Raw genomic sequence first — 15321 nt, 5'->3', positions numbered from 1 at the left:
GGACAGAGAATTAAATTAAGGATTTTCCAAGGTTGTTCACACCATTTTGAAGCTTTACTGTTGCTGGCCTTAAGATGTGTGTGTGTGCACACAGGCTTCAACTAGTTTTAAAGCAGGTTCATGCTACACCTGTAACAGAATCAAATAACTTCTCTTATTTGAATTAAAAAAAAACAACCAACCAACCAAACAAAAAACACACAACCAAAAAACCCAACAAATAATGTTCAAACTTCACAGTGCAAAAATGTAGCCAGTTTGTTTTAGGTTATTAATCAGGACCTTAAGAAAAGGATACAAAGCCTCTTACGGGGGAAGCAAGGCACTAAATAAATTACAGCCCTGCTGTAATGCCAAGTACATCCTAGCCATCAAACAGCTCGATCCAGAGAATCCAAGCAATGGTTATTCTTCCTACTTAATATATAATCAGTTTATTAAGCATATCATGATTACCTTCCATCTATCATATGCCTTAATGACCAAGCACACATACAAATTCCAAAAGTGTGCAACCAAATGTGTGAGGATCAAGCTGTACTGCAATATCTAAACATACTGCAGCTTGTAAATTCTCCGACAATGATCACCACGCCTTTCACTTTGAAATTATTAGCTCTCTAATGAACCAAGATACCACCATCATTAGTCTAGTGTCTAATCACCTACCACACTGAATCCTTAATCCCCCAGATCATTTAGAGACTTTTTTGTTCCAGTTGCATAATGACAATAATTAAACTTCATATTTCTGGTCCTTTATATTGTTGTTTTAGCTTGCAGTGGTTTCCTTTGGGGATAAAGCAGGAACACTTGCATAATTGCATTGCTTACTCAGGACTAGCCTGCTCATTGGTGTGTTGGATGGGGTTGTTTATACACGTTTCCTCACAATTTACTCAAAAATGTGACTTCCGATGACATTATGGAGAGCACACCATTATAAGCACGTGCATAAATGGACCAGAAGTGATATACAGGAAAACACTGTGTGAAACCGTTCAGTGAAATAATCTTACCGCTCAGCTGTGTGACAGCGAGAGTTGGCTGAAAAGACACAATTCTGCGAATGTGGGAGTTCAAAAACTCAGGGTAGGACCCCTGCACATCCTGTACTTCACCCAGTTTTATAGGTAGTTCTGTTAACCCAAGGAGTGAGCTTTAGGAGATTACGAGGGGAAGAATTCTTAATATTGACTGCCACACTGAAGACTATAAGGAAGAAACCTAGTAAGAAGGTTAATCACCCAATCCTAATTACTGAAATGAATAGAAATTATGACAATGAACTGATGTATTTACTTCCAATAGGTATGAATTATAACAACATTTCCACCAAAGATTTTTTTTTTCTCATCTGGAATCTGATTTTCTGGGGGGAAAAAACCCAAACCTTTGACATTTTGCCTCATTACCTCAAAAATAATTTTGTTTGCCCCCTAAAACTCATTCTGTTTTAGAAGTGAGAAGTTTAGCTGTAGCTAGTGCTGGATGGTTTCCGTTGTCAAAATCAGAAATTTTTAACACAGAAAATATTCCATTAAAAACTTGTCCAAGGCTTAGAAGGGGATTCTCAACGCTATTGGTTTTTGGAGACAGACTATTTCACTGGCATTTACACTTTGAAGGCTTCATCCATAACATCTTTAGAGGAAGAGCTGAGAGGATTGTTTTTTTCAGATGGCTATTTATTAATTCACCTGCTGATTTATTCACTCTCACATCCACCTTTCCCTTTATTTAGCATAGCCTTTCGTGTGTCCTGGAAACAGAAAGGATGACCCCAAACCAGAAATCCACATCAGGAGTTCACCTACAGAAACAGCACCCGAACACTCCGAAACATGCTTTGACTCACTCCAGCGTAAGGCAGTGCCGAGTTAACCCTCCCCAAAGGTACAGCAAGGCTTGATTTTTAGATCAAAGGGACAGCTATTTTAATTGGTTTTGTCGTATCGTATTATTTGTACGAGTCACCTGAGGAAGTGCAAGTCTTATTTATTAATCAAGAATTAATGAGTCTTATTTTGCACCGCAAGTGCAAAACCGAGCCAGTATCAGGAACAAGCTGTGCCGTAGAGAATCAGCAAGTCTAACACATATCCAGGTGCCCCACTTGGATAACTTGGGTTATATATTACAGCTCCAAACGATCAACTTTCTATCGCCCGAGCCTAAAAGCTTCTCTCAGAGACATTGCTGCGACACCTACGGTTTAAGCAGGATTAACGGGGCTCAGAGAGAACAACTACACCCGGATTTTTGTTGCCACACGCTACGGGCGCTCCCCCCGCCGGAGCGAAGCCCCCCGGCACCTCTCCTCGCCCTCCCCGCCTCCCCCCCCCCCGCGGGCCCACCGGGCCTCGCGGCCGCCTGACGCGCCGGGCGGCGGCGCTGACGCGGCACGATCGCCACCCAGCGGCCGCGGACCGATCGCCACCCAGCGGCCGCGCCCCGGCGGCTCCCGGGCGCCTCCGCCTGCCCCAGGGCGGGTCCCTCCCGCAGGGGCAGGTGGGGGTGGGCGCTGTGTGCGTGCGCGCGCACGGCGGGGTCACTGCGGCGGCTCGGTGGCAATGCGGGAGAGGCAGCTGAAAGTTCGGAATGATTCGGGCTTTTAAACGTCATTTCTAGTAACTTTCTCTAGCACCCGGAGCGCAGGCATCGGGTTACCGCTCGCCTTCTCTTTGCTGTGAGAAGGGTGAGGGGGCGGTGCGAAAGGAAAAGGACTGATTTCAAGGTAGGAGTACTGGGAAGAGCGACAGGAGAATTACAACGAAAACTGACTCTATGCTCTGCTGCTGCACAGGTCACCAGCTCGGCATGGCGGAGAAAGAACGATACGAATGTATTAAATTAGTGAAGTCTGATAGTTCACAACAGCAAGGCTATAACCTACCCGTGTAATGCAACTGCAGCCCAAGTGTTTGCGTAAAGCAGTATTGCACGGGGTTTGCTTTTGATCTCTACAGGATACCATGTAAAATTGGTGGTTCATGATTCAGAAAGATGAGAATGAGAAAAGACTCTGAAATAATTAGGCAAGCAAAGATCTTTGATTTTTAGAGGTGGCTTAGAAACTTGCAGGGGAAAAAAAAAAAAAAAAGGTTAAACTGTGAATGCTGACAGGGTCAGGAGGTAAGCGTGTGTATGTCTGTGTATCAGGTATCAGAAACCAAAGTTTTGAACTCTCAGGAACAAGCCTACCCCTTGAGATTCCAATCAACAGCAAAGTGCAGTTGGAAATCAGTCACTTGTAGTGTACCCCAGGGTACTGTGACCAATACCACTTAACCTCTTCATTAATGATGTGGATGATGGGCTAGAGTGCACCATCAGAAAGTTTGCAAATGATACAAAACTGGGAGGAGTGGCTGATACACCAGATAGTTCTGGTACAGTTCAGAGAGAAAAGAGCTGACAGTAACATCATGAAGTTCAACAATGGGAAATACCAAGTCCTGCATGTGGGGAGGAATAACCCCATGCACCATTACACACTGGGGAGTGTGTGGGGGGTGTGTGTACTAGCCCAAATCCGCTGGAAAGCAGCTCTGCAGAGACCAGCATTAGGGTACTGGTGGACGAGCTGACCATGAGCCAGCAATGTGCTTTTGTATCCTGGGCCAACAGTATCCTGGGCTGCATTAAGAAGAGTGTTGCCAGCAGGTTGAGGGAGGCAATTCTTTCCTTCTGCTCAGCCCTGGTGAGGCCACACTTGCACTGCTGGGTCCAGATCTGGACTCCTGAATACAGGAAAGATGAACTTACTGGAACAAGTCCAGAAAAGGACTGCAAACACAATCAAGCTTGGAGCATATAACGCGTAGGCAGAGGCCAAGAGAGATGATACTGTTCATTCTGGATAAAAGAAAGCCTGGGAGGTGGGGAATGGAGGGGTGGGGAGAGGAAATCTTGCCAACATGTATAAATACCCAATGGGAGGGAATGAAGAAGAGGGAGCCAGACTTTTCTCAGTACACAATGAAAGGTCAAGAGGCAATAGGCACAAATTAAAACACATGAAATTCCATCTGAGTAGAAGAAAAGACTTTATTTTAAGGGTGGCCAAACACTGGAACAGGTTTCCCAGAGGTTGTGGACTCTCCTTCCTTGGAGATATTAAAAAAATCCAACTTTACACTGTCCTAGGGTAATCTGCTCTTGTGGACCTTGTTTGAGCAGGGAGGTTAGACTAGATGACTCAGGAGACTACTTCCAACTTAAATGTCTCTGGGATACTTGCTAGCTGCAACTGCTACTGTGTGCTTCTCTTAGTTCAGAACACCTGAACTAGCACAACAAAAAATGGAGGCCTAGCACCTCCACAGTACAGGTAAAAGTGTCTGGAAGGCACTTTCCTATGGAAGAAGAGTACCTAAACTTTCTTCCTCAGAATAACGTGTAATGAACACAGATCTGGCCTCAGCCAGTCTCCCACAGGCAGACTATATATGTTTAGCTGTGAGTCTACCTTAGAGTTATTGTGCACAGAAGGGGAAGCAAAGCACCTGCCATATTTTTCTGTCATTTCCTACTGCCAAAGGAGGCCAAATACACTATGCAAACCTTCATTTACTGATTCTACTTCCATTTTTTCCTTACCTAAAATATTCCTTTACAGCTCACTTTCTCATCTGCAACATGCTTCTTTTCTGTCTCGTAATGCCTCCTGTATTATGCAGGCACACTTGCACATATTTGCTGCTCCACTAATGATGTCTGTCTTGAACGTTCCACAGCCAGCTTCTCCATTTCCAGATTTTTCTTCTGTATTTTCTCACATTTGTAAAATACTTTCCAAATTGACCACAAAACTATTCCCTCGGAAACTGACCCCTTTTCAGCATCATGACAAAGGTAGGTCCAGATGTAAAGCCCAGCCAAGTACAATTGGCATGTTTGTGCACCAGTCAGAAATAACAGATTTTATTTATCATTAGTATCTGACAACTTCAGAATGAAGTAAAAATATCTCAGGAACAGAGATAGCAGCAGGATCCCATTTCTGTTATCTACAGTCTCTTTTCTGTTCTTTTTTGTTCTTAATTACTTGTGCTTTGTTCCATGTTAGACTATATTTTCCTTGGAGCAAGAGTCTTATTTATCTAAGTACTTATGAAATACTTGGACATTCAGATTAGAATCTCTATGTGTGCATATAAAACAAACAGCAGATGATAATGGAAAGAAGAGTTAACAGGTTCCTGACTTGTGGTGAACTAAAATTCGTGGCCCATATTGTCAGTTTAAGATCAATGAATGCCGTAAGGAGTTATATAAGCTTCATAATTAGGGGTTTTGTTTGGCCGACTGGCAGAGTCGAAATAATTCTTTTTAAAAGTGCTGATTCTTATTATTTCACTCATTGTGGACTTTTGCATCCTGTAAAGTGAATTATTAGTCTTTTGATGCAAATAATCTATTCCCAGAAAAAGCTACCTCAGGATATGTACATACGAGTCTTACTAACTAAGAAAAGGTACTATAAATGGTGCTTACATTTTCAGGTCACAAAGTAGCTCTTGCAAACTCAGCCCTGCTAGCTGAGTGGTTACTATGGCTACTTTGGGGATTGATTTTAAGCATGAGTCCAACCTTATGCTTGAGCTCACACTCATCTCAAACAAGTTATTTGGACATAAGCCTGGACCATGGTGAGAAACAAATCCTGTTTCCATGGTACCCTTTAGCACAGGTCCAAGCATGCATTTGCCTACAGTGAAGAGGAGGAACAGTAGTACTTTCTCAATCCATGTGTCCCATGCCGTCTCCAAAAATGCCCTGTGCATAACTGAGGTGGTAGAAACAAGCCCAGAAACAGTGCTTGACTGATGCAGTAGAAACAAAGTCGCCTTGTCTTCTTGCTAGAAGCCCGTGCCATCAAGTCCTTCCAAAATGGCACTCCACAATACAAGTGCCACCAAGGTTTGGACACCTGTGGATGCAGGTCCCAGAGCAAGCCTTACTTCCCCCATTCTTGTGCCTGTGGCTTAGCAAACAGGCATACTGCTCTACCAAAATGGAGCTGCTCAACAGCTGCCTGAAAAGACTTTGTGGAGAAACCACCAAAGAAGGATTTCTGGAAGGCATAAGACATAAAAGTATGAGGGACTGAAATACTAAAATATATTTAAAGCCAAGGAAAGTTTATGAAATGCATACAGTACCTGTACTTATCCTGACACTAGGGACAATTAGGCACAATAGGAATTAGTGGGAGTAGCAGCAAGGAGAAAACCACACTTGTGCTGGAGCACACCAAAAACTAAAATGAGGCTTCACAGGTCTAAAGGACAATGAAAATCTCTGCTATTGTTTCTTCTTCTTACCAGCCTTCAACCTTCCCTTTGCTGCTAAAGACATGCAGGACAGTTTGGCGCACTTAAAAATACATACGTATATGTGGAAAAAGTCTGTGTGTAGTGTAATAAGTAACATATTGTGCTTTGTTCATTAAACCTGTATGGGAAGGTATGGATGGAAGATTTATGTGCCCGCAAGGCTTGATAGCCCAACAGAAGGACATTCTTGCATAAGTCAACAGGACCCGTAGCTGAGGGGGTTGAGTAGTCACATTCTTGCATAAGTCCACCCACAGGGCAACGAGGAAGACCTTCAGCCGTCATCCTTAGGATCACCAGGAGGCAGAGAAAGACCCCCCAGCAACAGAAGGAACATGCACAGAGTATCGACCTGATTGCAACATCACGAATTCAGGAAATGAGACTGTATATAATGTGCTTACACGAGGCGGGAAGTTGTGAGCCGTTGGCGGAGCGCAGACTCCCCGGCCACCCAGCGCTGCCTTTGCTCTTGTTTGCTTGCTAATATAATAAAATTCGCATTGGATTTTGACACTTTAAATTGTCCGTGTCTCTACCTATCACATGTAGTTTTTACTCTAGGGAGAGAAAACCCCATGATTAGTGACATGTGGCCTGATAGGATTCATATTGTTCATGACTGCTACACACTCAGAAACATGTGCAGTGTGAAAATAAATCTTTTTTCCTCATTTCGCGACTAAGATAAAGAGGTCAATTTCACCGTTACTTTGAAAATACTGGATTTTTTTCTTTTTTTTTTAAACTTCAGTATCCATTAAAATTGCTCCCACTCCCCACCCCATCTCTGTCAAGCTTAGAGTTTGATTCACATGGGAGAAATCCAAAACAAGAAATAACATGCTGTCTGAAATATCTCTTTGAATGGGATCCTGTAAAGGTATGTGGAGAGATTAATCTCTTTAGCTACTTCAGTAAAACACATATCTTCCTAAATGCTAATCCTTCTGTACCTCAGTGGTAGGGTTTCAGTGATCGTTTTCATCCCAATGAACTCTTAACCTATAGCATACGCATATCTACATATTTAGTTACTGCTACGATCATGTCTACATAGGTGTTTTTTAAAAATATTGTAAGATACCTTTTAACCAAAGTCTTAGTTTCTGGGGCAATAATACCAAATACTCACCCTGTAATAAGAATCCCTGTGAAAGTTGTGAATGAATTCGAGTTAAGCCATGCCAGTTTGCAATATCTCCTGCTTCTCCCTAACAGCTAGCTGAAGGAATTTGGAAGAACTGGTTTGGCAACATTGGCACAAAGCAGGAGTAAGAGCACCAGAGGAATCAATGTGAATTGCATGAACAACAATTAGTTTACAATCCAAATCCAAATCCAATAGTTACTGCAAAATAGTTCAACTCAGCTTCTAGAAACACAAAAAAACCCCATCCTTTTGCTTTGCCATAATAATCAAATCAAGCATTTATCACAGTAGCCTGCTAAACTGACAAAAAAGTTATTCTCACCTTTATTTGCCTTCATGATGTTAAAATATTTAAATCTGCTGTCTGCCTGCCTCTGTAAAGTGCTCTCTGCACGTGCCCAGCCAGACCTGCAGCTGGTGGAAATCAATCCAGCTGCACTGAGGCAAATGGAGCCTTATTGATCTGCACCAGGTGAGGACCATTACAGCCAGTGGAGCCATACTGACAAACTGCTGAGCAGCCATCTCTGCTGTCGCACTGTGACCACAAGCAAGAAACCTGTGCAAGCACTCTCTCGGTCTTATCTTTGACCTTCAGTAACTGAAGTCTTTTGAGTCAATCACATAATAAAAGTGATGCTTTTGCTTTGTCTGATATGAAGTCTTCTGAAAAACATATTTTTGATACTTCATATCTTCTCAAAATTGAGTTTTACTTCACTCAAGACCTTTCTAAAGACTGACGTAACAATGGTATGTAGAGCAACAAAGCATAAAATATTTTAAACACAAAAACCAGATCATTAACAAGCATAATTCCTGAGTAAAAACCTCAATGTACTCCTAGGTGGAAGTTAAGTAGCATTTAATATTGCTTAACATAGCTTTGAACATCTCAACACAAACTGTAAATGCAGTCTAAAAATCTGTAAAAACCCCTCATAACTGACTGTTTTCCATAGAGAAGAAACTTGCTACTGCATGACAGTCACTTTAAATGTCTGGTTTTTTTTTTTTTTTTCTTTCATTAAGTGTTAATTCAGCTCTTCATCTTTTCAGATTTTCTTTACTCACTTTCAGGCAATTACTGTTGGGGGCTCTGATGTTAATGAGTTATACACAGCATATTTAGAAATTAAATACGCTTTTAGAGTATGAAGTTAAGTTAATGGAAGCATCAACCTGAATAGATGCAAAAGCCAGACATCTCTGATATCAGTGCCTGATTGATTTTATAAGTCAGGTGTTCGTATGAATAAGTAACCCTTGCTTAGCTCAAGGAGAATTTTGAGAAGAAATTTGCACTGATGAGCCAAAAAGTCAGCCTTTTTATAAGACCCTGGTTTACAGTGTCCCTTGTATTTTTGATCTTTTTTACTTTCACTCTTAAGTAATCTAAATCCTTAACACCACAGCAGATCTATATATTACCACAAAAGCTTTTGTCAAGCTGCTTATAAAATCTGTACATATTAAGAAACATGTGAAACTATTGACGTGAAAAGCATGACTCTACTTCAGAAAATATTATACTTTATGTATAAAGGGATCTTTATTGTCTTCTCTTAATTGTTACAATGAAACACAGCTAGTACGTGTTGACCAAGTGTTTTCCAGTGAGGTCAACATTTTAGTCATCTCATTTATATACTTTTCTGTCCATTCCTTATTTGAATTAGAAAATATTACTTCAATAATAAAATACAAGCATTATTTTAAGTAACATAATGCTTAAAAGCATAAAATCTTGATCTATCTTACCAAACACATAAGCTGTGAGGCTTTTAACAACATCAAAACTAAATTAACCAGATTTCACAACTTCCTTCGTTTTCATCTTCTGATTAAGATAAATCTCTAATCTGAAATGTAATTTGTGGATTAGACTAAAAACTCAAAGTAGACTTAAAACTGTTACCCCAATGAATATCTATCTATCTATCACATGGAAGAGACACATAAGGATGTCCTTTGGGCGTACAGCCACAGAGACTGAATGCGAACAGGGAAAAAAATTTATTATAAAATCTTTGCTCCTGTTGTGAGCAGGAGGAATTCTAATCTTCACTGAAAATGCCTAGCAAGTTCTTCCTCTTCCTCCCCTCCCACTGCCCCAAGGTCCTTTTGAGGAAGTAATCTATCCAAAAAACTCACATGATCACATCTATGTTCCAGAATTATTAACCAAGATTAGAAAAGTTGTGGAAGGAGAAAAATAAACAGATGAGGTAAGCATATATGTTAAGCACAAGGATATATAAACACCTAAACAATTTACCCATGGAAATTGTAGACTTTCTACCCCTTGAGGTCTTTAATCCAAAATTACCTCTAAAAAGAAACCACAACAAATAATTCCCTCCCCCCCCCCAATATTGTAGAAAAGCAGAGATCAGAATAGTCACCTAGACTGTTAGTCACCTAGACATAAGGCCACATGAGTTTAGTTGACATCCTTTTACAGAAACACTTTAACCTCCAACTTAACCTGGAAGACTACTTGCTGCTTTTCCAGGCAATCAGTCGCACTGTTTCACTAAGGGTGTGTTAGACAAGAATCACCTGGTGAAATGGTAAGGTCTGTGCTAATGTGCAGGTGGCTCACATTAATAGAAGAATCCCTCTGGCTTGCAAATCTGTTAAGCCTGTCACAATGTGCGTTATCAAGACAATTTTCTATGCAGCCATCAGGTGTCACTCTATGTAATCAAACACAAGAAATGAAAATTAAGTCTATCTGTCTCCCAGCTTTCAGCTTAAAATTGTTGTTTTTAAAAAAATATTTTAAGGGATTTCTCTGAGCCCAGCTCTTGTGAAATGAAAATGAAGGTTTTTATATAACACCAAAAATGCTTTAATTCAGCCTGACTTCTGGCAATGGTTGGTTACACAGCCAAGACTGGTTCATTGCCAGAGGCAGGGAAGGGAGGCTGACTTTCTAGATTATGGCTTTGCCTTTGAGCTTATTTATTTTATTTTGGCTTATGTGATGTAGTAAATCAGGTTTCAGAGCACTTCAAAGTAGAGTAGAAATGCCACAGCCACAACATCAAGTCCTAAACTAGAATATGCTTTTTCTGATTGATTATTCATGTTTGTTTAAAAAACTGCAGAAGTCTGCCAGGCAGACTTCATCCCTAGACTAGGTATCACCAATCTACGGTGCTCCAGTGTTATGCTAAATGTGATTTTATCTGTTCCCTCACAACCAATATTAACACTGAGTTATTTACTCTAAGCAATTTAACCCTAACGTTGGTTAAGTGTATACCATGAAGTATACTTCACAGACCCAAACCTGTGACCCTGCAACTACATCAGTAAGGCATGTATAGAAACTGGGTAAGTGAAAACCAATATTTGATCTAATCCAATGTCAGATCATCCAAGGTTTTGCAGATAAACGCCTAGGATTTCAGCTCTGCAGATGTATCATAAAAAGCAGAAAATGGCTTTAAATGTGCATGCCATTTCATTCCATCCAAGCTCGATCTCATGAAACAAAGATATGCCAGTTGAAAATACTTTGAATATTACTTTGGTAATAACAGTAGCAACTACTTCATTGAGTTATAATGCTCAATTCCAAGGTGTTTCCTTTTCTGTTTATACATCAACCAATTAATCCCGCCCCAAAGTTTCAGATAAGCAGTGTTCATGCAGTGGTCCTGGTACGGAAACTAGCACACCCAGCAGCCTATCTGTTATGCATTTGTAACAGTTCAGGACCAAAAAGCATGATTAGTGTCAGCCGTTATATCAACTATCTACCTAGTAACAGCCCCATTCCACCTCTGTCCTTCTAGTGCAACTTCAGGTGACAAATAATCTGGAAGATTTTTCCTGGAAGAAAAGAGATGTCCAGAAAGGGGCAAATTTTCAGAGTCCAGGCGTAGGGAAGTCTGAATTCATATAAATACTCTCATGCACGAAAGGCTCTGCAGTATCTGTTCTGCAACCCCAACATGGGAGAACAAAGGGGTAGCTGTGCATTACAAAGAGAGATTGCTTCTCCATCTGCACTGCCTAGCAGCAGCACCTGATGTAGTCTCCAGAGCAGCAACATTGCCACAATTCACCACTACAAACCAGGATGAGATGCTGGCACATCTGAGTCTAGTGGAGCTCTGACTTCAGCAAGGCCAGAATTCACCCCAGGTTCTTGTTGCCTCAAGAGACATGAAAGTGTGCTCACAGATATGAAGTACAGACATTTATACTACCACAAGCTGTAGTGTGTATTTTTATTTTGAAGGCAGAGTCTTATGGAAACCTATTGGATGCTCATGCATTATTAATTTTCTTCAGCTATAAAAATATAAAATGGAATGTACAATAACATGTTGTTTATTGCTTATGTCTGTGTGATGCTCAGAAACTCGGATCTCCTGCCAGACACTTATAAGCAGAACTGTTCCACTTCATGCTGATGACACTGCTCCATCAAACAGCACTAATCAAATTGCCCAGGGCCTTCCAAACAAACTGTTAAACTGCATCATCAAAAAATAGTCAAATGGTACTGCCCATCTTAGTCTTACACTGACAGTGTGAATTGGACAATCTCCAAATATATTATAAAAATATAATAGGTTCTGCGAATTTGCTTCTGAAATTCCAGCCATGTTACATCACTGTCCTTAAATGAATGGCAGCTGATAGCTATCACAATATTTAGAGGTTTATAAAGAAAAATGTTCTACTTTAAAGGTAGCAATGTGTTAGCATCAGATTTTAACATGCTTAATGACAAAGATTCCTGCTTATCTAGAAAAGTTGCTAATACCGGTCTGCTGGTTACTTTAAACATTTCACAGTAATTAAAAAAATGACTTCATTCTGAAGAACAAATGCATTCTGTTTTTTTCAGTTCTGTACCACAGAAATATTAGGTTTTGTGCTAACAGATCACCTTTGTACTGTTAAGTTTGGGGTTTGTTTAGTTTTCTCTCAAGCAAGAATTTCAGTCGAAACCACTGATGTAGAGGAGTAAAGCTGCCCTTATGCACCTGTTTCTTTCATTGATGAAAAAGGCAGGTGGGTTTTTTTAGTTAGTTGATCATCTCCCTCTTGGTAGTTGTCAGTCTTACCTATGTCTTCTGCTTTGCCTCACAGCTTTAGCAGTGTTTTCAAGAAGATGAAGAAGGAGCAGCTGGCAGGACGATGCTGTCAGAGGCAGGCAGCTTTCAGACTGAAGAAAGGCTCCAGCATCACAAGCTATGCTCCAGGAAACTGGGAAGTGTTCAGACACAGGGGAGATATCATATATGTCGTCTTCTCAAGGATCACTAATCACCTTGAATAACAGGAGAAGATTAAAGAGTTTTTCTGTAATATAGATTTCCCATTTGGAGTGAGTGGCAAAGTTTTGCAAGGATGGTATTCTTATTTTATGCAACGTATGTATCCACTTGTTAGCAGACTCTCTGAGTTGTACTGTTGTCCATGTCTATATTAGTAAATAGTGCCATAGTGCCATACGTTAGGAACAGATCTGTGGAACAAAACAGTTGATGCTAAATATCTGACATCAACACTGTATGTGTGTCCTGTGCCTGAACACCTGTTGAGAGTGCACGAGATGAGCATTAGGGAGCAAAGCTTCCACTTTAGTTCCACCTTAAAAGATGAACCATTCCAAAATGCAAACAAAAATATGGTAAGTGACAATTATTGGGTGATACACTGCTCCTGATCTGAATAAAAATTCTTGTGTAGTTGTACCCTTTGAAATCTTCTTCGTGCTTTAGACTCCCAAACTCTATAAGCACTCAAGATCCAAACTGATGGCTCAAAAAATAAAACATACATATTCAGATTCACCCGCTGAAAGTTGTCATACACATTGCCAGAGAGAACTTCAGAAGCCGGAACTTACTTGGCCTTATCGAACACTCGGTTCAGAGTTTTGTTTGAGTGTGGTCTGTAAAACAAATAAACATACCAATATTTAGATGGTAGAGGTGTGTTATAGGCTGTAAAATAGTTGCAGGTCCATCCATATATTTCATCATTTTATTTTTCACCCATTTTCCTAGGTGAAGTTCATGAATGTGATAGAAGAAGCAGCAGCAGAGAGGTCTAGATAGGTCCTAGCATACTGTGGGCAGGTGTTGTGCAGGTAGCTTTGCCAATGCTCCTTGACCCCTGTTTGCAGAACTTCAGGTCTTCTGGAGTTGGAGCAGAGGCTGCCATCTAATCTATTGTGTTATCATGGTGTGGAGAGATAAGGAGTGCTAAGAATCATGGCCTGGTAGCAGACAGTGATATATGATCATCAGTTTTAAAACATGCAAGTTATTATTATTATTATTATTATTATTATTATTATTATTATTATTATTTTATTTAGGCATGCAGGAAATGTAATTATGAAAAAGCCATGGGTAGCAGAATGGAAGACCATCGGTAGTTATTTGCCTTCTGAGTCATGAAACATTGCAACTGGGCTAAGCTTTAATTTGGAAACTCCCCTAACATATCTCTAGTACCTCAGGCATTTTCAATGAAGCACACATAATAATTATCTTTGCTATGCTTACTGACAATTTTTTAAAAATAAACTATGCCCTTAGATAGGCTTTTGTTTGCAAATAAGAACATCAAGCTCGGTACACTAAAAGATTAAATAGAAAACTTGACTTTTCCTTCAGTACTAATATATCAACAGTTTAGCAGAATCATTGGGAAGTGGGGAAGAAAAAAAAAAATAATTAATTGCAATATATTTTAAAACACGTCTCATTTTGCATGACTCACCAGGTCTCTCCTAGATTTGTTTTCAGTATATCTACAAATGTCACGTGTTTTCTATATACAGGCTGGTATGACCAGACTCCCACTGAATGCAATGACGCTCCAGCAAGGCAGGGGCTAGTATTAGTGTCTGCACATGTTCTTTCTCTGTCTCTGTCTTTAGACATGAAATATGAAAACAAATAAGAAATACAATCTGCTTTCTCATCATGGCAAAGATAATTTCCTGTTTGAAGAAAATTTGGCCAAAAGCTTTGAAAAATGAAACTCTTTCCTCTTCTCTCTTGATAGTCTTGGGCAAAGGCTGAGTAAGAACATCCCACAGTACTATTAGGCAAAGCTCTTCCGTTTCCCACATACATATATCGTCTTATATTCTAGGTGCAAAGGTGTGTCACTGGACTTACATATTTCTCCAGACAGCCACAATTCAGCAATACTGTACAATTACAATATTGTTCCAAAGATAAATATATATATGGTGCAATTTTATTTTCATAGTGACTATTATTTTTCCTCATTCCTCAGTCTTTCTTTAAAAGAAATCATAGCCATTATCTTCAGAAATAGTACCGCTATAAAATGTGATTTAGCTGATATTAAAAAGCCAAATAATCAGAAAAAAATGCATCAAGAAAATTCAAAGTACTCAACTTTGTTTGCTATCTGTACGTGCTATTTAGTAAATACTTATATAAAGATACGTATGTATATCAGGACATATTTGTAAACAATTAGGAAGCAGAAGAAAAGTTGAATTTGCAATTGATACAATTCTCAATAAATAATTAAACATCCAGTTTAATAGCATAAGTAACAATATGTAATAGACATTATTTCAGAACAGTCAAACAAAAATAATCCAAAAAAGCCCCCTGTATTCATTGTGACAATTCTCTTATGACAACATCACAGGAAAAGGTTGTAATTAATGCAAAAATAAAGCGGACAATCTATTAACATAATCTGAATAAAATCCTTCCACAGTTAAATGCAGACACTAAGTGCTAGTATAATACTTTATTAATTAACAAAGTATTTATCCACTGGGAAATGAGGATAAAAGACTGT

This window comes from Leptosomus discolor, chromosome 7 (genome assembly GCF_034619465.1).
Source record: "Leptosomus discolor isolate bLepDis1 chromosome 7, bLepDis1.hap2, whole genome shotgun sequence".
Lineage (NCBI taxonomy): Eukaryota > Metazoa > Chordata > Aves > Leptosomiformes > Leptosomidae > Leptosomus > Leptosomus discolor.
The sequence above is the reverse complement of the archived record's forward strand: the minus strand, read 5'-3'. Positions refer to the sequence as shown.